This window comes from Aquarana catesbeiana, linkage group LG07 (assembly GCF_042186555.1).
Source record: "Aquarana catesbeiana isolate 2022-GZ linkage group LG07, ASM4218655v1, whole genome shotgun sequence".
NCBI lineage: Eukaryota > Metazoa > Chordata > Amphibia > Anura > Ranidae > Aquarana > Aquarana catesbeiana.
Window position 1 is genome coordinate 244,412,578 of NC_133330.1, and position 26,584 is coordinate 244,439,161.

Consider the following 26,584-nt stretch of genomic DNA (forward strand, 5'->3'; position numbering starts at 1 on the left):
GTTCTCAAGATGTACGTGAGGAAGATGCTGTTTTCTTCGTCGGCGAAGTTCACCAAAGAGGGGAGAGTGGAGGAGGGGGGTCACTGGATCTGGACTGATTCTGGGATGAAGGGCTATGAGAGATAAAACCCAGCTTCAGTAGAATCGTTTCACCCCTAGGCGAATGTAGAAAAGGAGTAAGACTTGCTGTTAAAGGTGAATTGGAGCTTGAAGGGGTAGTTCCATCTGTAGCGAATATTCCGTTCGATCAATGGTAGCAGCAAGGGTTTGAATGATCGCCTCTTTTGGATAGTAGCCTGAGAAATGTCTGCCAATATTTGAATCTTAAGTCCGTCTATTTCCAAATCCGGATGTTCTCTAGCATAACGCATCAGTGCTTCCTTGATCTGGAAAAAGTGCGGCTTCACGATAACATCTCTGGGGGGGCCATCAGGTTTTGGAGGGACCAGCGCCCTATGGATGCGATCAATTTCCATATGGATCTCATCAATGTCAGGTACTGCAGCTTGCATTAGTGAAGAAGTGACGGAAGTGATGTCCTTCACATTTTCCGGAATACCTCTGATACAAAAATTATAGCGCCTAGCGCGATTTTCGAGGTCGTCAATTTGTAGGTTGGTGATCATATTCGAGTTTTGGGAAACTCTGTGGACTGTGTCATCTACCTTAGATTCAATGCTCTCTAATCGGTTCCCCAGCTCCTGGAAATCTTGTTTTATGTCTAAAGCTAGTTTGTCAGTAGCTTTCGCCAGCTCCCTTTGTAGAAAATCAGCAAAGCGGGCTAAAAGTATGGGGTCTCCCGAATAATGTGGTTGAGCTGATGGGATAGCAGGGGAATCAGCAATGCATTCCTGGTCAAGCTCTTGGCTGCTGGGCTGGCTGCATAGGGTTTCTGCCATCTCTCTGTCTAACACAGAGGAGGTATGAGAGTCTTGGCTAGGTGACAGGGCTGCAGCCTGTGAGGGAGACTGTGAAGGGCTAGGTGGTGAGCGGTGAGTGCTTGTAAGCTCACCTTCAGCTGGAGAGGGCACAGAGGAGCCCGTTTTTTAATGTCCAGTGCCCGGAGGTTTAGGGGTTTTCCTCTGTGGGAGTGGCCTTTCTGCTCCTGAAGCCGGCATCTCACGTGTATTGCAGCCGATCGCCATCTTGGATTCCCTCTGTGCAGCATGGGACGGATAACGGGAGCCGCTCTGGGGCTTTTCACATGGTCTGTGTGGCATCCAACCTGTTCCCTGTCCTCACCACAGGAGGATCGGGCTATTGTGGGCTGCGGGCGGAGTGCGGGGCTGCTTAATATAGCTGATTATGCCGGGGGGGTGCAGAGCAGCTCAGAGGCACATCTGCTCCGGCCGGCCGCACATGCGCTCTCCCGGACTGCACTATATACGCTGAACTGTATTATATACACTATACAGACTGCACTATATAGCGCTGAACTGCATTATATATACTATACGGACTGCGTTATATACTCTGAACTGCATTATATATATGACATGGAAATTTATAGATAGGCAACTCCTATCCTCATATTGATTAGTGGTTCCAAATTAATAATAACTACTGCAGTAGGGAACAGACACAAAAGATACACTCGCACCTTTCCAAATAACTGTTCTGCTTTATTATGACGCAATTGAAGGTTTTTATACACATGATTACGTAGGTATCACATTAATATTACAATTGTACTTTTATGGTAACAAGGGGCATAACATAGGCAGACTAATTCTAATCAGGACTCGAAAGAATGCAAACATGTAATGAAAACATTATTAGTGCCGTGTGCACAGTGAGGGCAGTGTGCAATACATACAAAATAGAATACAATTATATACAGAACTTACAAATCTCCTTTACAGTCTCCTCTCTTTTGATCAATATTTTGATCACTAACCATATCTGCTATCACCTTTAACCTGGAACCTCCACTGGTGGAGATAGTCCTGGCCAAAGAGGCAAAAACTCCATTGTGGAAAAAATAATAGCTGAGCAGCTTTTTCATTACAAAATTACTTTTCATTGTGAAAAACAAATGATTGATGAGACATATTTACAGAGTACTAGCTGTACACTCCTGTGGCCAGAATGGCCCTCTAGCTTAATTGTGAGCATGCTGACTTATCAGCATATGTAAACACAGACCATTCTACATAAAATGGAAGACGTACAAAAGACAAATATAGCCTCAACAATGCTAAACTACTTTTCAAATCACATTATATATATATATATATATATATATATATATATATATATATATATATATACATACACACAGTATCTCACAAAAGTGAGTTCACCCCTCACATTTTTGTAAATGTTTTATTATATCTTTCATGTGACAACACTGAAGAAATTACACTTTGCTACAATGTAAAGTAGTGAGTGTACAGCTTGTATAACATTGTACATTTGCTGTCCCCTCAAAATAACTCAACACACAGCCATTAATGTCTAAACCGCTGGCAACAAAAGAGTACACCCCTAAGTGAAAATGTCCAAATTGGGCCCGAAGTGTCAATATTTTGTGTGGCCACCATTATTTTCCAGCACTGCCTTAACCCTCTTGGGCATGGAGTTCACCAGAGCTTCACAGGTTGCCACTGGAGTCCTCTTCCACTGCTCCATGATGACATCAAAGAGCTGGTGGATGTTAGAGACCTTTCACTCCTCCACCCTCCGTTTGAGAATGCCCCACAGATGCTCAATAGGGTTTAGTTCTGGAGACATGCTTTGCCAGTCCATCACCTTTACCCACAGCTTCTTTAGCAAGGCAGTGGTCGTCTTGGAGGTGTGTTTGGGGTTGTTATCATGTTGGAATACTGCCCTGTGGCCCAGTCTCTGAAGGGAGGGGATCATTCTCTGCTTCAGTATGTCACAGTACATGTTGGCATTCATGGTTCCCTCTATGAACTGTAGCTCCCCAGTGCCGGCAGCACTCATGCAGCCCCAGACCATGACATTGCCATCATCATGCTTGACTGTAGGCAAGACACACTTGTCTTTGTACTCCTCACCTGGTTGCCACCACACACAGGCTTCATTCTGGGACAACAGCCATGCAAACCAATTTGATGCAGTGTGCGGCGTATGGTCTGAGCACTGACAGGCTGAGCCCCCACCCCTTCAACCTCTGCAGCAATGCTGGCAGCACTCATATGTCTATTTCCCAAAGACAACCTCTGGACATGACGCTGAGCATGTGCACACAACTTCTTTGGTCGACCATGGCGAGGCCTGTTCTGAGTGGAACCTGTCCTGTTAAACCGCTGTATGGTCTTGGCCACCATGCTGCAGCTCAGTTTCAGGGTCTTGGTAACCTTCATATAGCCTAGGCTATCTTTATGTAGAGCAACAATTCTTTTTTTCAGATCCTCAGAGAGTTCTTTGTCATAAGGTGCCATGTTGAACTCCCAGTGACCAGTATGAAAGAGTAAGAGTGATTACACCAAATTTAACACACCTGTACCCCATTCACACCTGAGACCTTGTAACACTAATGAGTCACATGACACAGGGGAGGGAAATGACTAATTGGGCCCAATTTGCACATTTTCACTTAGGGGTGTACTCACTTTTGTTGCCAGCGGTTTAGACATTAATGGCTGTGTGTTGAGTTATTTTGAGGGGACAACAAATGTACACTGTTATACAAGCTGTACACTCACTACTTTACATTGTAGTAAAGTATCATTTCTTCAGTAATGTCACATGAAAAGATACAATAAAATATTTACAAAAATGTTAGGGGTGTACTCACCTTTGTGAGATACTGTGTATATATATATATATATATATATATATATATATATATATATATATATATATATATATATATATATATATATATATATATACAGTATATATATATATACAGTATATATATATATATATATATATATATATATATATATACACAGTATCTCACAAAGGTGAGTACACCCCTAACATTTTTGTAAATATTTTATATATACATATACACATATATATATATATATATATATATATATATATATATATATATATATATATATATATATATATATATATATATTGTAACGAGCCCCTGCACGCTCGGTTCCATTCTCCCGACACTCCTCTGCTGCTATAGAATCAGATTGCAGATTGCACGTCTGATGGTTCAGTCATCTGATGCTCCGGGATTAGAACTACAGCTATGTGCCTTTCTGACCCAGTTGTGATAGCTCAGAACAAACACCAGGCAGGCTGTATGTAAGTCCTGCTCATATTACTCTAACAATACACCTGTAACCTAATTAATCTAATTAACAGGGGCTAATCAACTAATCCCTTTAGACAGCCTAGATGACTCAGACATGATCTTTAGGCCAGACTGGCCGTCTTGTAGCTCAGAAAACCCAATCAACATTATCACAATAGCAGAGTTAATTAACACAAACAGCAATGGGGATCTAATGACTCTTAGATCCCATACTAGAGACTTATTTACAATACACATTCTAGCAGGCAACAGACAGACAGGTGGCTGGAATTTACATCAGTATCTCCTAACAGTATCTGTCCCAGCATTATGAATCAGCCACTATTTCTAATATGGCAAATCCAGGGTCCCCAGAGTCTGTGTGTCCTGGGGGACCAGGACCCGAATCCACAGTAATACCACCTCAAGGGTCCCCAGGCATACAGCTCACAAAGAGCACCGTTCCCCCAAATTCCAGGGCCCATGATCGATCGGCAAGAGGCTAGCATTCAGTCCCCTCCAACAGAGTCTCTCTCCCGGCTAGGTCTGTCACATATAAATATTGTGACAGACCTAACAATCCACAAGTCACCTGGCTTTAGTTTTAGATAGGTACATAGTTAGTAAGGTTGAATAAAGACACCAGTCCATCTAGTTCAATCTGAGTGAGTGTGGGTGCATGTCTACAATTATCCTTATTTATTTTAAAGTACCCATACAGCACCGTCAATTTTACACAACGCTCCACACATAAATTGCACACTCACATTGGTCCCTACCCTCAAGGAGCCCACAATCCAAGGTCCCCAACTCACATTCATATACCAGGGCCAATTTTGGACAGAAGCCAATTAACCTACCAGCATGTCTTTGGAGTGTGGGAGGAAACCGGAGTACCTGGAGAAAACCCACGCAGGCACAGGGAGAACATGCAAACTCCAGGCAGGTAGTGTCATGGTTGGGATTTGAACCAGTGACCCTTTTACTGCTAGGCGAGAGTGCTACCCACTACACCACTGTGCTGCCAAACTGTTAGGATCTGGAATTTTGGAGAAATCACATAAATGAGTCTGTCAAAAACCTTATAAGATCATCAACATTCTCTCTGTGAGATCCAAATGGAGGACTTCAGCTGCTGCGACAAAATATAAGCAAGTGAGCAACACACTCCCAAGGGGCTTGATAAAATATAAGAAAACATTCAGGCAAAAGTTTTCTAGTTTCTTACGCTACTTTTTCCCGCTACATTGTAGACACTGGGGGGTGTAAAAATAAAACCTCAAAACTTCTAGTAAGGACTCTCCTATAAAAATCATTTCCTCGGTTACTCTCTGTAGATTCTGGCACTCTGTACTTACAAACTATTTCTGATAACACTATTTTCTGAGGCCTTTTCAGTAGCATTTGCATCCAGAAAACATGTCCATACAGACAAAATGCATACTCCTAAGATCCTGACTTGGGCATCTGGATATATCTTTTTGTAATCTCTGGAAGGGGATGTTCAGCTTTTGGTAACACCTTTGGTAACAGGTAAAACAAGAAGTGATATGTTATAAAAACAACTGTAGTTAACCCTGTCTCTATCCCATGCTCACTTACTAAGGCAGCTATAACTGCTTGTTATGGTCCATGTGTCAATCTGGAGGTAAAAGAGTGGCTGGCAGACATAAAAGATCAGATTTTTCCAAAATCCTGTTTCATAAGAAACAGGTCCCCCTGTGGACCACTTGTTCTTCTGGGGTCCTTAAAGTTGAATTTTCAATCCCAGCTATGCTGGGCCAGAACTAGGGTGGAATCTATGAGTTGCACAGACCCAGCAAGTGTCCGGGGCTGTAATGCAGCATCCTTAGTTGCCTGGTCTGCTTCCATGTGTGAGTTTTACTGTTAGTATGGCTACCTCAGCAAGAACCTGGAAGGCTGAAAACAGCCAATCAAATTAACTTAGCATGCTTGATTGGTTTACCTGCCGAAGTAAAAACAAACTTCTGGCCCTTCAAATGGAACCAAAAGCTCTCTAATTCTCAACTATCTGTATAAATATATATATATATATATATATATATATATATATATATATATATATATATATATATATACTCTTTTTATAGCTCACAGGCTTTGCTAAAACATGGAGCTCTGCTTCTTGAGCTGGGGGAAAAGGATCCAATGACTCTGAATACAGAGTATCCTTCTGTGTGATAAACTGCATACTCAGTATAAAACCAGGAATAACTCTACAAAGAATGACATATCTGGGTCTTCAGGGAGTGTGCCCTGTACTGGGCTTACAGCAGCTGAATCCTACATCATCAATTTAAAACATGTGGTTTTTCTTTGTATCCAGCCTCCTCCAATAGAGGCATTAAGGTGACTGGATTCAAATGTACACATTTTTCATTGTTAGATTTGTACATAAACAAACAAAACAAATTCATAATTTGAAACTTTCATTGGATAGACATTTAGTTAGCTGTATATTTTCTACGCAGAATTTGGGACCAAAATTAAATTACAAATTAATTAAAAATTAAATCTTTAACCAAAATAATGTCCGTAACTTTGTCTAATAGCACCTTTGCATAAATCTACAGTTCTGATATATCAGGGTGAACCCTTCATTACTGGGTCCAGCTTGCATAAATATATTACATTGGCTTGTTTTCTATCATGCTGTTTGTGTAATAACTCCAGTTTCATGTTTCAAAAAGACAACTTTTTCCTGGCAATATTATAATTTCTCATTGCTTGCTCTGTTGTTAGTTTTACCTAGATAAGACAAGTCCTTAGTTTCCATCTTTCATTAATTTCCTGATGTCATAGCATAATAAATGATAACAATACCCTGCAGTCATGCAGAGATGTCCATAGATCCAAAATATTCTTCTGCTTATACTACTGCACTTACAAGGAATAGGGGCACATCATTTCACAATCCACACATTCTGCTTTGGATTTCAAAAATTAAAATAAAAATGAATAAAAACAAAAGGACTAACAATCTGTATATGACAGAACAGAAAGCTCTCAGCCACATCAAAATCTATACAATTGTCTGCAGGTGGCATCTATCTTAACAGGGTGTGTGGACTTGATGTGATGGGTCTCCTATATTTAAATTTTATTTATTATTGCTCTCACATCATGGACTACACATCAAGTTATTATCAGCCCTTTAGATTTCATTTTTGTAGAAAAACTTCCAATGTATCCCATCCATCTTGGCTTTGTTAAGTATTATGGCAGCTGTATTCCAATTAACAACCTCATTTTAATCTTTTTTTTCACTCAATAAGGGTCTATTGTATAAATGTAAAATTACAAAATTGTTATCTTAATCTAAACTAATCCAATCTTGTAAATTTCCCCAATAAACTGGATTTCATTTCCAACCAAAGGTTGCCTAAACCAGTTACAATATATCTATATTATTAATAAAATTGTTAAACTCATATTAGAAATTACTACTCAAGTGATAATCTCAATATCACACACTAATATATATCCACACATATATTTCCTTAAACGAGGACATTTTACATAGATTCCCTTTTTTAAATGCACTGTTTCCATTATCAAAGGATATTCAATTTGTGTAATACACGGTTAAATGTAACCTTCATTTTACCATGTTTGGAAAACAGATTCAAAATAATTGTGATCACATTGTTTATCATTAGATTAATTAGCCCGGCACATTTTGTTATAAATGTTGTGTCTAAAAAAATGAAATTGGCATGGTGTCCTTCCAGCTTATCACTGATCTCTCATCCCATCTACATTCTTTCATGAGAGCACAAATGAGGGATTCACATCTGCATACATGACACACACAAGAGATAGAACTAAAGGTTCCAGAATTCACACACATACACAAATAGCTCTCTAAAATCACTTACATTTTTCCCATTTGTAAACGTGCATATCATTCTCTCACTTTCTTTTAACTCTCTTTAATATTACCCTGCTTAAATTCTGCTTTTCTTATTTTGTTCTGATATCCATTGCATCCCATGTATTGTAATCTCATACTTCACATATTCTAGCTTCTATGATTCTATGATCAGACGGGTAGCCATCGTACTCATCCCATCTTCCCTCTCTGACAACATATAAAGTATTCTCTTTTAACTCTCATTTATCTGTTTTGACTTTACTAGTTGTAGTGCCTGACCCCAAATTCATTCCACAAATTAACATCAAAATGTCCCTTTCTGTCTAGTGTTAATTGTCACCATTGATCCATCCATCCATGGACTTTGGTAACCCAGTTACCCATTGTGGATCCATGTCCATTCTAACTATTTATCTAGGGGCTCAGCATAACAGCACCATCGGTTCATATATTTCATAGCACTCCTCTTGCGCTGGGCGTTTTTTGAGGGTCTCTTACCCTTCATTCCCTTACTTAATTGAATGTCCATAATGACCGGCCAGTCTTCTCTATGTGTGCCTATACCCTCTTGCCTTTAAACTACTTTATCTAGCAGATGTGTACTACATATACCTGTGAAAAGCACTATAATTCCCTTTCTTATCTATAACACTCCTATGGACAGTAGACAGTGACAACATAACATATAACCACCAATCAATACAGTTCGATTAAGGGAAGTAAAATAGGTACCCTTTGTCCCGAAAATGCCTTACCGATCATGGAAATCTTGTAAGCAAAAGGCTTACCTCAGCTGGCTGATTATCAGAAATTCCCGGATCGTCTCAAGCTCCTCATTTCGGATTCTCAGGGTCACCTGTAAATCCCCTCCTAGGCAAAACTCGCCATCTGACATGGAAATTTAGTGGTTCCAAATTAATAATAGCTACTGCAGTAGGGAATAGGGATAAGCTTCAAGATCGAGTCAAACTCATGTTCAACTCAAACATGGGCTGTTCGCAAGTTCGCCCAACAGCGAACAATTTGGGGTGTTCGCGGCAAATTGGGGTGCCGCGGAACACCCTTTAAAAGTCTATGGGAGAAATAAAAAATGCTAATTTTAAAGGCTTATATTCATGGTATTGTCATAAAAAGTGTTTGGGAACCTGGGTCCCGCCCCAGGGGACATGGATCAATGCAAAAAAAGTTTTAAAAACGGCCATTTTTTCGGGAGCAGTAATTTTAATAATGCATAAAGTGAAACAATAAAAGTGTAATATCCCTTTAAATTTCATACCTGGGGGGTGTCTATAGTATTAAAAATTTTTTTTTTTAAATGGTGTAGGGTCCCCCTCAAAATCTATACCAGACCCTTCAGGTCTGGTATGGATTTTAAGGGGAACCCCGAGCCAAAATTTTAAAAAAATGGCGTGGGGTCCCCCCAAAAATCCATACCAGACACTTATCCGAGCATGCAACCTGGCACGCCGCAGGAAAAGAGGGGGGATGAGAGAGCGGCCCCCCCCTTCTGAACTGTACCAGGCCACATGCCCTCAACATTGGGAGGGTGCTTTGGGGTAGCCAAGAAGCATTTAAATAAAGGAATTGTCAAAAACTGTCTCTTGTCTTGTCATACCCCCTTACCATTTCACATAGGGGGGAGGGCTGGGATCTGGGGGTCCTCTTGTTAAAGGGGGCTTCCAGATTCCGATAAGCCAGGGTTGTGGGGATGAGGCCCTTGTCCTCATCAACATGGGGACAAGGTGTTTTGGGGGCTACCCCAAAGCACCCTCCCAATGTTGAGGGCATGTGGCCTGGTACGGTTCAGGAGGGGGGGCGCTCTCTCGTCCCCCCTCTTTTCCTGTGGCCTGCCAGGTTGCGTGCTCGGATAAGGGTCTGGTATGGATTTTTAGATGGACCCCACGCCGTATTTTTTTTAAATTTTGGCGCGGGTTCCCCTTAAAATCCACATCAGACCTGAAGGGTCTGGTATAGATTCTGAGGGGGACCCTGCGCCATTTTTTTTTTTAAATTTTGGCCGGGGTTCCCCTTAATATCCATGCCAGACCTGAAGGGCCTGGTATGGAATTTAGGGGGACCCCCACGTCATTTTTTTTTTAAATTTTGGCCGGGGTTCCCCTTAATATCCATACCAGACCTGAAGGGCCTGGTATGGAATTTAGGGGGACCCCCACATCATTTTTTTTTTAAATTTTGGTTCGGGGTTCCCCTGTGGGGAATTCCCATGCCATTTTTATCAATGAACTTCTATGTGTATTGTCGGACCGGCAATTCATTAATAGCCACGAGTAGTTTTAAATGACTTTTTTCCTTTGAAATGTCATTTTGCTGTCAGACTGTTCTAAACACGGAAAACATGCGCCCCTTTACAGGTATACTATAGACACCCCCAGGTATGAAATTTAAAGGGATATTACACTTTTATTGTTTCACTTTAAGCATTATTAAAATCACTGCTCCCGAAAAAACGGCTGTTTTTAAAACTTTTTTTTGCATTGATCTATGTCCCCTGGGTCAGGACCCAGGTCCCCAAACACTTTTTATGACAATAACTTGCATATAAGCCTTTAAAATTAGCACTTTTGATTATTCATGTTCGTGTCCCATAGACTTTAACGGTGTTCGCGTGTTCGAACAAATTTTTTGCCTGTTCGCATGTTCTGGTGTGAACCGAACAGGGGGGTGTTCGGCTCATCCCTAGTAGGGAACAGACAGAAAAGATACACCCGGCATCTTTCCAAATAACTGTTCTGCTTTATTATGACGCAATTGAAGGTTTTTATACATGTGATTACGTAGGTATCACATTAATATTACAATTGTACTTTTATGGTAACAAGGGGCGTAACATAGGCAGACTAATGCCCCATACACACGGTCGGATTTTCCGACGGAAAATGTGTGATAGGACCTTGTTGTCGGAAATTTCGACCGTGTGTAGTCTCCATCACACATTTTCCATCGGATTTTCCGACACACAAACTTTGAGAGCAGGATATAAAATTTTCCGACAACAAAATCCGTTGTCGGAAATTCCGATCGTGTGTACACAAATCCTATGCACAAAGTGCCATGCATGCTTAGAATAAATAAAGAGATGAAAGCTATTGGCCACTGCCTTGTTTATAGTCCCGACGTACGTGTTTTACGTCACCGCGTTCAGAATGATCGGATTTTCCGACAACTTTGTGTGACCATGTGTATGCAAGACAAGTTTGAGCCAACATCCGTCGGAAAAAATCCTAAGATTTTGTTGTCGGAATGTCTGAACAAAGTCTGACCGTGTGTACGGGGCATAATTCTAATTAGGACTCGAAAGAATGCAAACATGTAATGAAAACATTATTAGTGCCGTGTGCACAGTGAGGGCAGTGTGCAATACATACAAAATAGAATACAATTATATACAGAACTTACAAATTTCCTTTACAATATACTATATGGACTGCACTGTATACTCTGAACTGCATTATATATGCTATACGGACTGCACTATATATGTGAACTGTATTATATATACTACTCTACCTGCACTATATACTCTGAACTGACTGTATTTTATATATATATATATATATATATATATATATATATATATATATATATATATATATACACTACACTAACTGCACTATATACTCTGAACTGTTTTTGATATATACTACACTAACTGACTGCACACTACACTACACTACCTGCCTAATCTCTATTCATTTACTATATGCGGCCGCTGTGAAGGCAGCCACTGTGCACCTGAGCCATGATTGGCCAAAGCACCCTGTCTTTGGCCAATCATAGCTCTCACAGCAGATCGCGCTATGATTGGCCAAAGCATGCAGTTTAGGCGCATGCTTTGGCCAATCAGCAGCCGTCAATGCACTGCGATCTTGCAGTGCATTATGGAGCACTCTGTGGTCCTTGAATGTGCCGCAAATGCCCCATATGTTATGTTTGACTTAAACATCAGGATCATCCCTAGTAAACGGTGTTCGCACCACACATGTGGGATATCACTGCGAATGTTAGAGTGAGAGCAATAATTCTAGTGCGAGACCTCCTCTAAAACTCTAAACAGGTAACCTGTAATTTGTAATACTGTAATTTGTCACCATTCCACAAGCGTGTGTAATTTTAAAGCGCGACATGTTAGGTATCTGTTTATGCAGCGCAACATCATCTTTCTTATTATACAAAAAAATTGGGGTACATAGTGTGGGGCTTTTTACTTCATTAAAGTGTATTTTTTTTAAAAAAAATTGTGTTTGAAAAACCGCTGCACAAATACTGTGTGACATAAAAAATTGCAATGATCACCATTTTATTCCCTAGAGTCTCTGCTGAAAAATATATATAATGTTTGAGGGTTATAAGTAATTTTCTAGCAAAAAAATACTAATTTAAACTTGTAAACACAAAGTGCCAGAAAATGCTTGGTCTTCAAGTGGTTAAACATTGATTTGGGTTATTTCTTTACCAAAGACATGTAGCAGAAAACATTTTGACCTAAAGAAAGATTATTTATTTGCAAAATGCAAAATTGTATAAAAATTCCTGATTACAAGGTGCCTATTTGCCTTCCAGATGCATATTAGTAGATTAATGCTACCAGGTTTCCTCCCTGTAATCTCTCTTATGAACCTTTTTGGCTTTACATAAAATGGTCTTTTAGTAAATTGATTTCTTTATTTTCCCTGATGCCATTTTTTATCTCATGTTTGCCGTTCTGAAATGCTTGTATACAGCAAGGTATTATAAGCAAACCAGCAGGTATTTTCAAAAAGATTATGATTGCATAGGGTGCATCTCTTTAGAGTCGCCTCTTATGGTCTCTGTCCCATATTCATACCAAAACATTAATGAGGAAATGCTTAAAGTGTAAGAAAAGCCTAAAGCCTCGCACACACGATCGGATTTTCCACCGACAAAACCGCTGATTTTTGTCCGAAGGGCGTTGGCCCAAACTTGTCTTGCATACAAACGGCACACAATTGTCGGGCAACAATCCCGAAAGTAGTGACATACTAGACGTACTACGAGCCGATAAAAAGGAAGTTCAGTTGTCATGCGCCACCCTTTGGACTCCTTCTGCTAATTTCGTGTTAGTAGAAGTTTGGTGAGTGTCGATTTGTGCTTTTCAGTTCGTGCTTGTCAGTTTGTTTCTGAGCGGCCATTCGTCAACTAGCCATGTTGCGTTCTCTTCTGAGAGATCGTGCAATCATTGGGCTTGGAGTTATTGCTTTGACCCAAGTCCAGTCCAGAAACAGGAGGAGGAGGAGTTCTTGGACCAAGAATTGGTTGCTTAATCGTGCCCAATTCTGTCATATGCCTTTGCTGCGGGAACTCCAGGAGAATAATCCTGATGATTTTAGGAATTATCTCTGGATGACGGACTCCTGTATTCACCATCTCTTGGCATTGCTAACCCCCTATATTAAGAAGCAGGACACATGCATGTGGCGCCATTACTCCCGAGCAAAGGCTCATAGCCATGCTTGCAGTACTTGGTGAAGGGGAGAAGTCTCCAGGACCTGAAGTTTACAACTGGGATCTCCCTCCCAGGCTCTGGGACTTATTATTCCAGAGACCCGTTCTGCCATTATTCAAGTCCTGCAGAAGGACTATATTCAGGTATGTTTTAGCCTTTAACATCACATTATATATATTTAATGTTTGCTAATGTATTGTATTCATTTCTTGATTCCATAATTACCATTATTGTGATATGCTGTGAATGTCCTCTTTGTCCTCATGCATGCTGTAAGCTTTTAATGCTCCTTTTTTGTCCTTCATGCATATTTTCCTTCACTAACCTCCCCAGTAGGGATGGGCCGAACACCCTCCCGTTCAGTTCGCAGCAGAACATGCGAACAGGCAAAAAATTTATTCAAACACGTGAACACCGTTAAGTCTATGGGACACGAACATGAAAACTCAAAAGTGCTAATTTTAAAGGCCTATATGCATGGTATTGTCTTAAAAAGTGTTTGGGGACCTGGGTCCTGCCCCAGAGGACATGTATCAATGCAAAAAAAGTTTTAAAAACGTCAGTTTTTTCGGGAGCAGTGATTTTAATCATGCTTAAAGTGAAACAATAAAAGTGTAATATTCCTTTAAATTTCATACCTGGGGGTGTCTATAGTATGCCTGTAAAGTGGCACATGTTTCCCGTTTTTACAACAGTCTGACAGCAAAATGACATTTCTATAGGAAAAAAAGTCATTTAAAAGTACTCGCGGCTATAATGAATTGTTGGTGTGGCGGGGGGTCCCCCTAAAAATCCATACCAGACCCTTATCCGAGCACGCAACCTGGCAGGCTGCAGGAAAAGAGGGGTGACGAGAGAGCGCCCCCCTCCTGAACCATACCAGACCACATGCCCTCAACATTGGGAGGGTGCTTTGGGGTAGCGGCCCCCCCAAAGCACTCTGTCCCCGTGTTGATGGGGAGAAGGGCCTCATCCCCACAACCCTTGCCTGGTGGTTGTGGAGGTCTGCGGGCAGGGGGCTTATCGGAATCTGGAAGCCCCCTTTAACAAAGGGACCCCCAGATCCTGGCTCCCCCCTGTGTGAAATGGTAACGGGGTACACATTTACCCCTATCATTTCATAAAAAATGTGTGAAAATGGTAAAAAAAAGACAATACACGCCTTGGGACAAGGCTTTTATAAAAAAAAAAAATAAATAAATAAAACTGTCCCACGGAGTCTTCTTCTCGTGCTTCGACAGACAGAAGAAAAAAAAAAGCTGCACGTCGCTTACTATCTGCCTCCATGGGAGGCACCCGCCGTAATGACCGGCCGCTCTCAGGTGTAATATTCCTTTAAATTTCATACCTGGGGGTGTCTATAGTATGCCTGTAAAGTGGCACATGTTTCCCATTTTTACAACAGTCTGACAGCAAAATGACATTTCTATAGGAAAAAAAGTAATTTAAAAGTACTCGCGGCTATAATGAATTGTCGGTGTGGCGGGGGGTCCCCCCAAAAATCCATACCAGACCCTTATCCGAGCACGCAACCTGGCAGGCCACAGGAAAAGAGGGGGGACGAGAGAGCGCCCCCCTCCTGAACCATACCAGACCACATGCCCTCAACATTGGGAGGGTGCTTTGGGGTAACGGCCCCCCCAAAGCACTCTGTCCCCATGTTGATGGGGTGAAGGGCCTCATCCCCACAACCCTTGCTGGTGGTTGTGGAGGTCTGTGGGCAGGGGGCTTATTGGAATCTGGAAGCCCCCTTTAACAAAGAGACCCCCAGATCCTGGCTCCCCCCTGTGTGAAATGGTAATGGGGTACACATTTACCCCTATCATTTCACAAAAAATGTGTGAAAATGGTAAAAAAAAGACAATACACGCCTTGGGACAAGGCTTTTATAAAAAAAAAAATAAAACTGTCCCACGGAGTCTTCTTCTCGTGCTTCGACAGACCGAAGAAAAAAAAAAAGCTGCACGTCGCTTACTGTCTGCCTCCATGGGAGGCACCTGCCGTAATGACCGGCTGCTCTCAGGACAGCTCTTTTATAACTGAGAGCGGGGCAACATGATGAAGTCGCATGGGGAAATCCCTATGGCTTTCCCGTAGCATCAGAGGGGGCGGGGCCACCCGGTCCACCCCCTCTGATACACAGGGACATCCCTATGGCTTCCCTGTAGCGTCAGAGGGGGTGGGGCCACCAGGTTATGCAACCAAGTGACCCTGCCCCCTCTGATGCTATGGGAAAGCCATAGGGTTGTCCCCATGTGTCTTCTCGGTCCATCGGAGTACGAGAAGAAGAAGACTTTGTGGGACAGTTTTATTTTTTTTTATAAAGGACTTGTCCCAAGGCGTGTTATGTCTTTTTTTACCATTTTCACACATTTTTTGTGAAATGGTAGGGGTACATTTGTGCCCTGTTACCATTTCACACAGGGGAGGTCGGGATCTGGGGGTCCCCTTGTTAAAGGGGGCTTCCAGATTCCTATAAGCCCCCCGCCTGCAGACCCCCACAACCACGGGGCAAGGGTTCTGTGGATGAGGCCCTTCTCCCCATCAACATGGGGACAAGGTGCTTTGGGCGGGCCGTGACCCCAAAGCACCCTCCCAATGTTGAGGGCATGTGGCCTGGTATAGTTCAGGAGGGGGGGCGCTCTCTCTCCCCCCCTCTTTTCCTGCAGCCTGCCAGGTTGCGTGCTCAGATAAGGGTCTGGTATGGATTTTTGGGGGGACCCCACGCAATTTTTTTTAAATTTTGGCGCAGAGTTCCCCTTAAAATCCATTCCAGACCTGAATTTTGAGAGGGACCCCCACGCCATTTTAAAAAAAAATTTGGCGCGGGGTTCCCCTTAATATCCATACCAGACCTGAAGGGCCTGGTATGGAATTTGGGAGGACCCCCACGCATTTTTTTTTTAATTTTGGTTCGGGGTTCCCCTGTGGGGGAATCCCATGCTGTTTTTATCAATGAACTTTTATGTGTATTGCCGAGACCGACAATTCATTATAGCCGCGAGTACTTTTAAATTACTTTTTTTCCTATAGAAATGTCATTTTGCTCTCGGACTGTTGTAAACACGGGAAACATGAGCCACTTTACAGGCATACTATAGACACCCCCAGGTACGAAATTTAAAGGAATATTACACTTTTATTGTTTCACTTTATGCATTATTAAAATCACTGCTCCCGAAAAAACGGCCGTTTTTAAAACTTTTTTTGCATTGATACATGTCCCCTGGGGCAGGACCCAGGTCCCCAAACATTTTTTATGACAATACCATGCATATAAGCCTTTAAAATTACTACTTTTGATTTCTCCCATAGACTTTTAAAGGGTGTTCCGCGGCTTTCGAATTTGCCACAAATTGTTCAATATTCGGCAAATACCCGATGTTTGAGTCGAACTTACATTTGACTCGAACATCGGGACGATCCCTACTCCCCAGCATGCTATCCTGGGCCCATACACACTTAGCCTAGTAACTTAACAATGTATTTTGTCAGCTACATATTTGTGCTTATCTTAAACACCCCCTAAAATGTGTGCAAATGTTATTGTTGTCCTCAAATTCAGGCAGAGTGCAAGAGGCCATTTTTTGGGGCACAAACTCATTTGGAACCCCCCAAATGCTAAGTCAACCGATACCAATACTCTATCTGCTGACTTTTCAAAACCCATACACACTATACCTCTTTTGTGGTCATATTTATGGATGAATTCACCAAAGCATGTAGTGCAAGGGCCTGCCTGATTACCTTCAAATTGTAATGTAGTAAGTTTTTGTCTCATATTATCTTGATAGGTAATTTATTAATGACAAAATGTGCATCAATTTGGACAGCGTGTATCTATATTTTTAGATTATGACACTTCTTACCTGTCCACTTGGCTGCCAGTAGTGTAAGTAAGGAGGGGAAAAGTATCACACATTATTTATGCATTCAGCTCTCATGGAAGTGGAGAGGGTTACCTGTACAAAACATCTACCCATTACCTTCCCCCACCATAACATTTTTCTAATGGGCCACCAGAGGGGGTGATGAATCTGATAAGTTGACCTTACACTTTTGTCCTTAAATACTCTTTTCAATTTTATACTTATGTTGGCCAAGAATGTTTTTGTCAAATCTGCTTGCAATGTTATGTGCAGAAGTAGTAATTTCTTCTTTTTTTTTTACTCCACAGTTTCCTTTCACCCCCCAGCAATAACAGGATGTTGCAGGCCAGTTTCAGCATCAGTGGAATTTTCCCAATTGTGGTGGTGCTATTGATGGGAAACATGTGAGGATTGTCCCACCACCCAACTCGGGCTCATATTACTACAATTACAAAGGCTTTTGCAGCATAGTGCTGCTAGCTGTTGTATCTGCAACGTATGAGTTTCTTTTTTTGGATGTTTTGAAGAACGGCCGCAACTTGGATGGAGGTGTCATCATGTAGATGGAGTTTTACCATTGGCTCCAGAATGGCACCTTAAATTTGCCACCTGCTCAGGACAATGTTGAAGGCCTCAATTTTGTTTTGTGGCAGATGAGGCCTTTGCTCTGGGGGAAGACGTTATGAAGCCCTTTCCTATGAGGAACCTCACCCCAGAGCAAAGAATATTCAACTACAGGCTCTCTTGTGCCAGAAGGGTTGTTGAAAATGCCTTTGGCATTCTGTCAAGTCACTTCAGGCTCTTTTTAACCCCCATCAACCTGACCCAATATAAAATAAACTATGTTGTTTTGTGCTGTTGCATCCTCCACAATTTTTTATGGAGGGATGCAAGCAGCTATCTTTCCTCCCTTCCAGCTGATGTTGACCCCACGGTGTCAGGCCCAGCTGAAGAAGCTGCAGCTCGTCCATCGGTGGGAAACATGATGGCTCTGGAATCTGCCCGTGCTGGGTTGCCCTCACAAAATGCCCGCGATATACGCCAAAAATATCTTGAATATTTTGCGGGTAGAGGGGCAGTGGCTTGGCAGCAAAATGTAGCTGATAAAGAATCATAATTTTATCATAAACTACTATTTCATTTGAACTACTGTTGTCTGTGTTTCTTATCTATATAATACGTTGTCAAATGGCCTTTTTTTGTCCATTTTAGACAATAGTGCAAACATACCTTATTTGCTACATGAGATGACAATCTCTTCTTCAGCTAACTATTATGTTGTGCTGTGGGTTTGCTACACACATAATGTTTTTGGTCTTAATGTATCTAATGCATTAAGTTCAAAAACATTATGCTTTTTGAACTCCTTTAATTTCTTTGAGGCCATAAAATTGCCTGAGTTGGGCACATTTTAGAGCATTTTGTCACTGTAACTACATCAACGCCAACTTAACAAATACACTGGTATTGAAAATTGAAATAATAAGCCACACATTGTTTAGTAAAAAATATTTTACTCAAAGCACATTCACATGTGTGTTTTAAGGTTTTATAACAAACCAACGTCTTGGTGTATAAACATGTATGTTTGCCATTATTTTGCCTTTTTGGGGCTAAACAGGCATGTTTGAAAACATAAGATACACGAGGGCAGGAGGCGGAGCCTAGCAGAGCTGACATGCATTGTTAGAGCTCCACACCGCTGAGGAGAGAAGAGAAGGACAAAGCGGAGCCTGCAGGCTCAAAAGGTATCCATTTGAACCTTTTTGCCCCGGGGAACAAACTGTGAAAGTTTGGGCAGGAAATATGGTACTGGGAGGAAACCGTGGCAGAAATAAAAATCACCTCACAAAGAGCTCACAGGCACTCACTGCAGCTGAAGCAGCTCCAGTCACCTCACAATATACAGCATCAGGGCGCTCTCACAGACAGAAAATGTCACAGCAAGACTCTCCATTTGAGTCAGATACAGAACAAATCCTCTCACAAACTTCTCCACAAGCCTCCTCAGTATCCCCAGTAATATTATTACAATTTGAAAAGATGCTTCATAAGGCTTTAAAACAAACCTCAGACCAAATAACAAAAAGCCTAACCAAAGAAATAAGAGAGCTGGGAAACCGCACCGCAGCCTTAGAAATAAAAATGGATGAAATTGAAATTACAACCCAAGAAAATATAACAGAATTGGAACAATTAAAAAAAGAGAATTTAATACTTCAAACTAAGCTCGAAGATTACGAAAATAGAGCCAGACGTTCAAACTTGCGCATAAGGGGAATACCTGAAACTGTGACAGACCTGCAATCTACTATTACTGCTCTATTACAAGAACTAAAGCCAGATATCCCTATTGAACGTTTAGAACTGGACAGAGTACACAGAGCCCTCACAGCCAAAAAGAAAGATGGACCCCCACGTGATATAATCACAAAATTTCATTATTACAGAACGAAAGAACAAATACTAATTGCTGCAAGAGAAAAAAAGGAACTTAATTTTCAAGGACACAATTATCAAATTTTTGCTGACCTATCCCAACTTACTATTACTAAAAGACGATCCATGAAACCCCAACTAATGGAACTGCAACGCCACAACATTATGTATCAATGGGGCTTCCCCTTTTCAGTCAGATTTAACTACCAAGGTACAATTTACAGAAGCAGATCAGCAGATGAACTACAACAAACCCTTTTAAAATTAAATCTGACAGAACCCACAAGCAGCAACACTCCCACACGCAGAAGAATGGTGTCATCTTCACCTTCAGGCAGCACCCAGAAAATTTCAGAACAAAATGGGAATCATCATTCTCACAAAAGAGGCCGTTATGCCACATCATCCATGGACCAAGAAGATTCAATGGACTGACATCCTAATTCCTGATATCTCTTCATTTATTATACTAAGAGAAGGTTCTCTATAAAAAACCTATATTTATAACTGAATGTAACTGCATTCTGATAGTCACACACTGTGTGGGATCATGTTACATTACAGTTATATTTCTTATTACTTCTGATTCATATAGCCTTAGAATATATAAGTGAAATAAGGAAATTCTTGTTCAGTTATATTTTATCAGGTAATAACAATAGATTTATTACTTTTTAGGACAAATATGTTCAATAATCCAGAAGTAATGGAAGCTTTTTCTTTCTTTTCTTAAAACAAATATATTATTACCTAACTAGTTCCTAGAATTATGTTTTTGTTTATTCTAATCTGAAGCAATACAACCTCAATTTTATGAGTTAACATATCTAAACAGTTACATATGAATAAAATATGTAATTGTTTACTCTAAAAGGGTTAAAATCCCAAAATAATTCAAACTATCTTCATCAATACCAAAGTTATTAACAGTACCTTTCTAACTGAATTATTTAGCCTAGGGCAAGACTAACCATATACAACCACCCTGGAATAAATAATTTCAACAAAAACTATATTCTGCACTCCAATTAATGAAACATCATTTTGATGTCTTTTGACATAGCACTTCTCTCCTGTAAGCGGAAGATCCGTGTACCCCCATTAGCCCTCCTCATTCTCCCAACCATATTATATGGGAGTGTGACGAAGGCACTTATTCCCCTGAGAGAGATATTTATTCTCTTTCACGGGTAAATTGTGATTACTTGCAAAAAATAATTTATACAATGTATCATCTAATCTCATATGTTTTTTGTTTACTCTTTACTCCAGAATTCACTGGTTTCTTTTCTATCTATTCATCTCTTCAGTCCACACAGGTTGATCTGCGCAGTCAGCTCTGCATAACAAAAAGTAAGTCAAAACTATTTGATCTATTGCCATGGCACCACTGAATATACTTTCCCTGAATGTTCAGGGAATAAATGTCCCTCAAAAAAGGACCAAAGCCTTCCGTACTTTCCATAACAAGAAGGCTCACATAGTATGCCTCCAAGAAACACACTTCACCAAAGATTCTACTCCAAAATATATTTCTCCTTTTTATCAACAAATTTACACGGCTTCTGCCTGTACCAAGCAAAGGGGAACTCTAATTGCATTTCACCGATCCACACCATTCACCTTATCATCAGAAATTAAAGACCCAGAAGGTAGATACCTGATACTCATGGGTTATATAATGGATACAGCAATCACGGTGATTTCCTACTACGCTCCTAACAAACAACCTACACCATTCCTCTCACATATATTACAAGTGATTAATACACACAAAATAGGAACAGTGATAATGTGTGGGGATTCGAACCAGGTCCTCCTCCCATTTCTAGATAAATCACCTTTTACACCATCCAAAATAACCTCTAGATTACCTTTTTCTCAACTTCTTTCCAAATACAATCTGGTAGATTCATGGAGAGAAAGTAACCCAATGAAAAAGAAATTCACTTATTTCTCGCACCCTCATCAAACCTTCACCAGAATAGATCATATTTTTCTAACAATAGGAATGATACCAGAAATTATTGCATCAGATATAATTCCGATTCCGTGGTCTGACCATAATGCAGTATACACTACTATAGCCTCAGCCATACCAAAAGCGCATGACCGAACGTGGTACTTACCGGACATAATGCTCAAACACCCACTACATCAGATGGCTATTGAACAAGCTTTAAAGGAATACATATCAATTAATAATACAACAGACATCTCCCCAATAACACTGTGGGAAGCTCATAAGCCTGTCTTGCGTGGTACAATACAAAGACAAATGGCACTATTTAAACGGGAATGCAAAAATCTAGCAAAAAAACTAGAACTCAATTTTAATGCAGCCTACATATCATTTCAAGATAATCCATCTCAGAGTACAAAATCTCATCTGGAAAAATCTAGATTGGAATACGATCTATTTCTCACTGAGTCAGTTGATAAATCCCTCAAACGCTCCAAACACAATTTCTACATGAATACAAACAAACCAGGTACATATTTGGCTCGGGCATTAAATTCAACTAACAAATCTTTCAAACCAATACGTTTGAAATTATCAAAAAATGTTTACACTTGTAATCCAGTTAAAATAGTCCATAAATTTCACTCACATCTCGCAACTTTATACAAGACAAACAATGAATTTAATCCTACAGAAGCTGAATCCTTCTTCTCAAAAATAACCTTACCTGAGTTATCTCAGAATCAAAAAAGCAGTTTGGATGAGCCTATAACTATAGATGAAGTTGCTAACGCCATAAAAGACCTAAAACTTAACAAAAGACCAGGCCCAGACGGCTACTCGGCTTTATACTATAAAACATTCTCAGAAATACTCTCTCCCATTCTCACTGAAACTTTTAACAAACTTCTAGATGGACATTCTTTTCGGCAAGAAACACTAATGGCAATTGTCTGTATGATCCCAAAACCCCTTTCTGATGATACTTCCTGTGTGAATTATCGGCCTATCTCTCTGTTAAACCTCAATATTAAATTATTAGCAAAAATAATAGCAAAACGCCTCAATAGCATTATAGGAAAATTAATACATAGAGATCAAGTAGGCTTCATGCCAAATAGACAGGCAGGCGATAATATACGCAGGGCAGTGTTATTGGCACATATTGCTAAAAAACTGAAAATTCCTTTATGTTTTCTATCTCTCGATATTAAGAGGGCATTTGACACAGTATCCTGGCAATATATGCAATATTCATTACAAAAATGGGGTTTTGGACCCCACTTTTTAACATGGATCAAAGCATTATATAATAAACCCAAAGCCTATATAAAATATGCTGGATACAAATCTGAAGCCTTTAATATCGAAAGAGGTACCCGACAGGGTTGCCCATTATCTCCCTTATTATTTGCCCTTATACTTGAACCCATGGCCCAATACATCAGAACAAACCAAACTATAACTGGCATTGAAGTAGGAGGTATTATACACAAATTATGTATATTTGCAGACGATATATTACTTTTTCTATCATCACCACAGGTCTCTGGTCCTAACTTAATACCAGCTCTTGATGGATTTGCAGCCCTATCCGGCCTTATGATTAATCCTAAGAAATGCCTAGTGCTTAATATTTCACTCACAAACATGGAATTGATCCCGGCTAGGGCTGCACTCCCATTCACATGGGCAGAAAAATCAATTCCATATCTTGGAATTCATTTAACAGCATCTCATTCTGACTTATTCTCAACCAATTATCCTCCTGTATTAAGACAGATCACAAATCTAATAAAACAATGGTCGCAACTTCCTTTATCCTGGATAGGGAAGATTAATGCAATCAAAATGACTATTCTACCCAAATTGCTTTATCTATTCAGAGTCCTCCCTATTCCAATTCCTTCCTATTTTTTGAGAATAGTACAAAAAAGAGCAACTTCGTTTATATGGGGCTCTTCTAAACCACGTATACCTATACACACACTACATCTTCCCAAAAATAAAGGAGGCCTGGGATACCCTAATTTTACTAACTACTACAGAGCAGCACATTTGGCCAGTCTGTCCAAATACCATGCAAAACAGGAAATCCCATTATGGGTATTTATAGAGGCTTCAGAAAATGACCCTCTATTAATATCAAATTTATTATGGCTTGATCCTAAAGACCGCTTTAAAATTCATAATCCCATAACTAAACACTTCTTATCTCTCTGGGATAAACTAAAAACCAAATATCAGTTACAATCTCCACACAATCCTCTCCTTTCTTTTATCAGAAATCCGGCCTTTTATCCGGCATGGATCTACCCAAATTCTTTTAAAGCTTGGACAACATCAGGCATTCAGACACTAAATGACTTCATAGCATCTAAATCATTCCTTTCATTCCCATCGCTTAGAGAAAAATATGATCTACCAAACTCTGAGATATTTAGATATCTCCAAATCAAAAATTTCTATACACCATTCCTAAAAGGGGATACACCATTATCCCAATTATCCATTTTTGAATCAATCTGTACAAAAGATCCATTTGCTAAAGGTACAATTTCATCACTTTATAATCAATTATATGGAGTAGCAAATCTTAATAGACCCTCTTACGTTCAGAGGTGGGAGGAGGACCTGGGACGAACTTTAGAAGACACGGACTGGTCTAATATATGGCTCACATCTAAGTCATCTTCACCCAACATCTTGGCACTGGAGACAAATTATAAAGTCCTAACTCGCTGGTACCTTGTACCCGCTAGAGTGGCAAAATATTCACCTAATACCTCAACTCTTTGTTTTCGAGGATGCCCAGAAATAGGCACATATTTACACATATGGTGGACGTGCCCAGTAATCCAAACCTTCTGGAAGGAAGTCTTCGTGATTGCATCTAAAATATTTAAAAAAATAATACAACCAGATCCATATTTAACTTTACTTAATCTAAAACCGGAATGGTTAACACTCTCTCAATTCAAACTTATGATCCAACTAATAACGGCTGCAAAACAAACAGTGGCCAAGGCATGGAAATCTCCTACATTGGTACTAGCAGAAACAATTCACAGAATGAATAATACAATGTCCCATGCTAAGATGGTAGACATCGATCAAAATCAAATTCCAAAATTTGAAAAACTTTGGCATCCTTGGATAAAACAACAGTTCCTGTCAAATTTCAATGACTCTGTCCTGTTGCCATGGTAACAGATTAAATGACTTACAGAGACACCCATTCAAAGGCTTCAAAGAGAACTAAAAAGAATATTAAACTGACGAGCGGGACAACCTTGTGGACCATACCTCTACCTTTCAACCCTTTTTCTTCTTTCTCTTTCCTTTTCTCTACCTTACGATTAAAGCTCATTATCAGAATTTATTTGACCTATATACACTCTACTTGTAAACAATATGTATAGTAGGTATAAATCATTTAAATACCTACAAAAGTAACTAAGGAAATGATATATATCTTTAATTTAGGTTTACGTGAACCCAATGTTTAATATTTGAAATTTCATGATATTTACCTATATAAACCCTACTGTAAAACAATGAGCTTACTTTATAGATCCTTGTAAACTTACTTTATGTATCTTTATGTATCTTTATAACATTGTATACTCAATAAACTTCTTTTGACAAGGAAAACATAAGATACACATCCCCAACTCAGGAACTTACAAAGTTCGAGTTTGTTAAATTGAAGGCCATATGAGACATTCATTTCCCAAGATTGTGTTGATGTTGCCTTCCTCAGATGGGGTGATCTTACCCCTCTAAAATCCAAAATTTGAAGCCACGTCCACGTAGAGGCATAACTGTTAAATGTCCCTTATTTATGATCCCCTGCCTAAAATGTGTGTAGGTACAAACAGGTTCGTTTCTAAAGCCCCAACACACACAGTGTGTGAACATGTGTTATCTCCCATCACAGGGTAAAAATGGCCGTGTTTTGGGGGTGCAACCCCTTCCTCATAACTAAAGTAGGTAAGAGGAAGGGGTTGCACCCCCACAACACGTCCATTGATACCCCATGATGGGAGCTAGCACATGTTGACCCACTGTGTTTTTTGTGGCTTTACCAAACTAGATCTAGGGAAAGATACATTTTAGGCATGGGATCATGACTTAAATCAGAATATTTTGGCACCATTTGTGGGCATCTTCAAATTTTGGCTTTGCGATTCTTAAAAACACATAATGTTTACAATTAACATATGTAGGGCAGTGTTTCCCAACTCTCCTTCTCCAGATGCATTCCCAGGTCATGTTTTCTATATTTTTTGCTGTTGTCACATATGATGATGTCATTTTCAATTCACACAGTCGTTTTTCTTCTGAGGAAAATACAGAAAACAGGACCTGGTGGTGCACCTAGAGAAGTAGAGTGGAGAAACACTGACCTTGGACACTAAAGCCTAGGTTCACATTGGAACTATTTGTCATGCAATTTGAGAGATAAAATGGCATGACAGGTTGCAGCCTATTGGAGGCAATGGCACTGTTTCAATCGGTGCGACACAGAATTAGCGGCGCCACACCAATTTGCAAAAGTAGTTCCTGCACTACTTTTGGCGATTTCAGGTGTGACCTCAATAGACATCTGGGCATGAAGCCACACAAATGTCTATCAAATAGCACCTGAAATCACGCTGACTTTGCTTCTTAGAAATCGCGCAACTTCAAGTGAAGTAGGGCGATT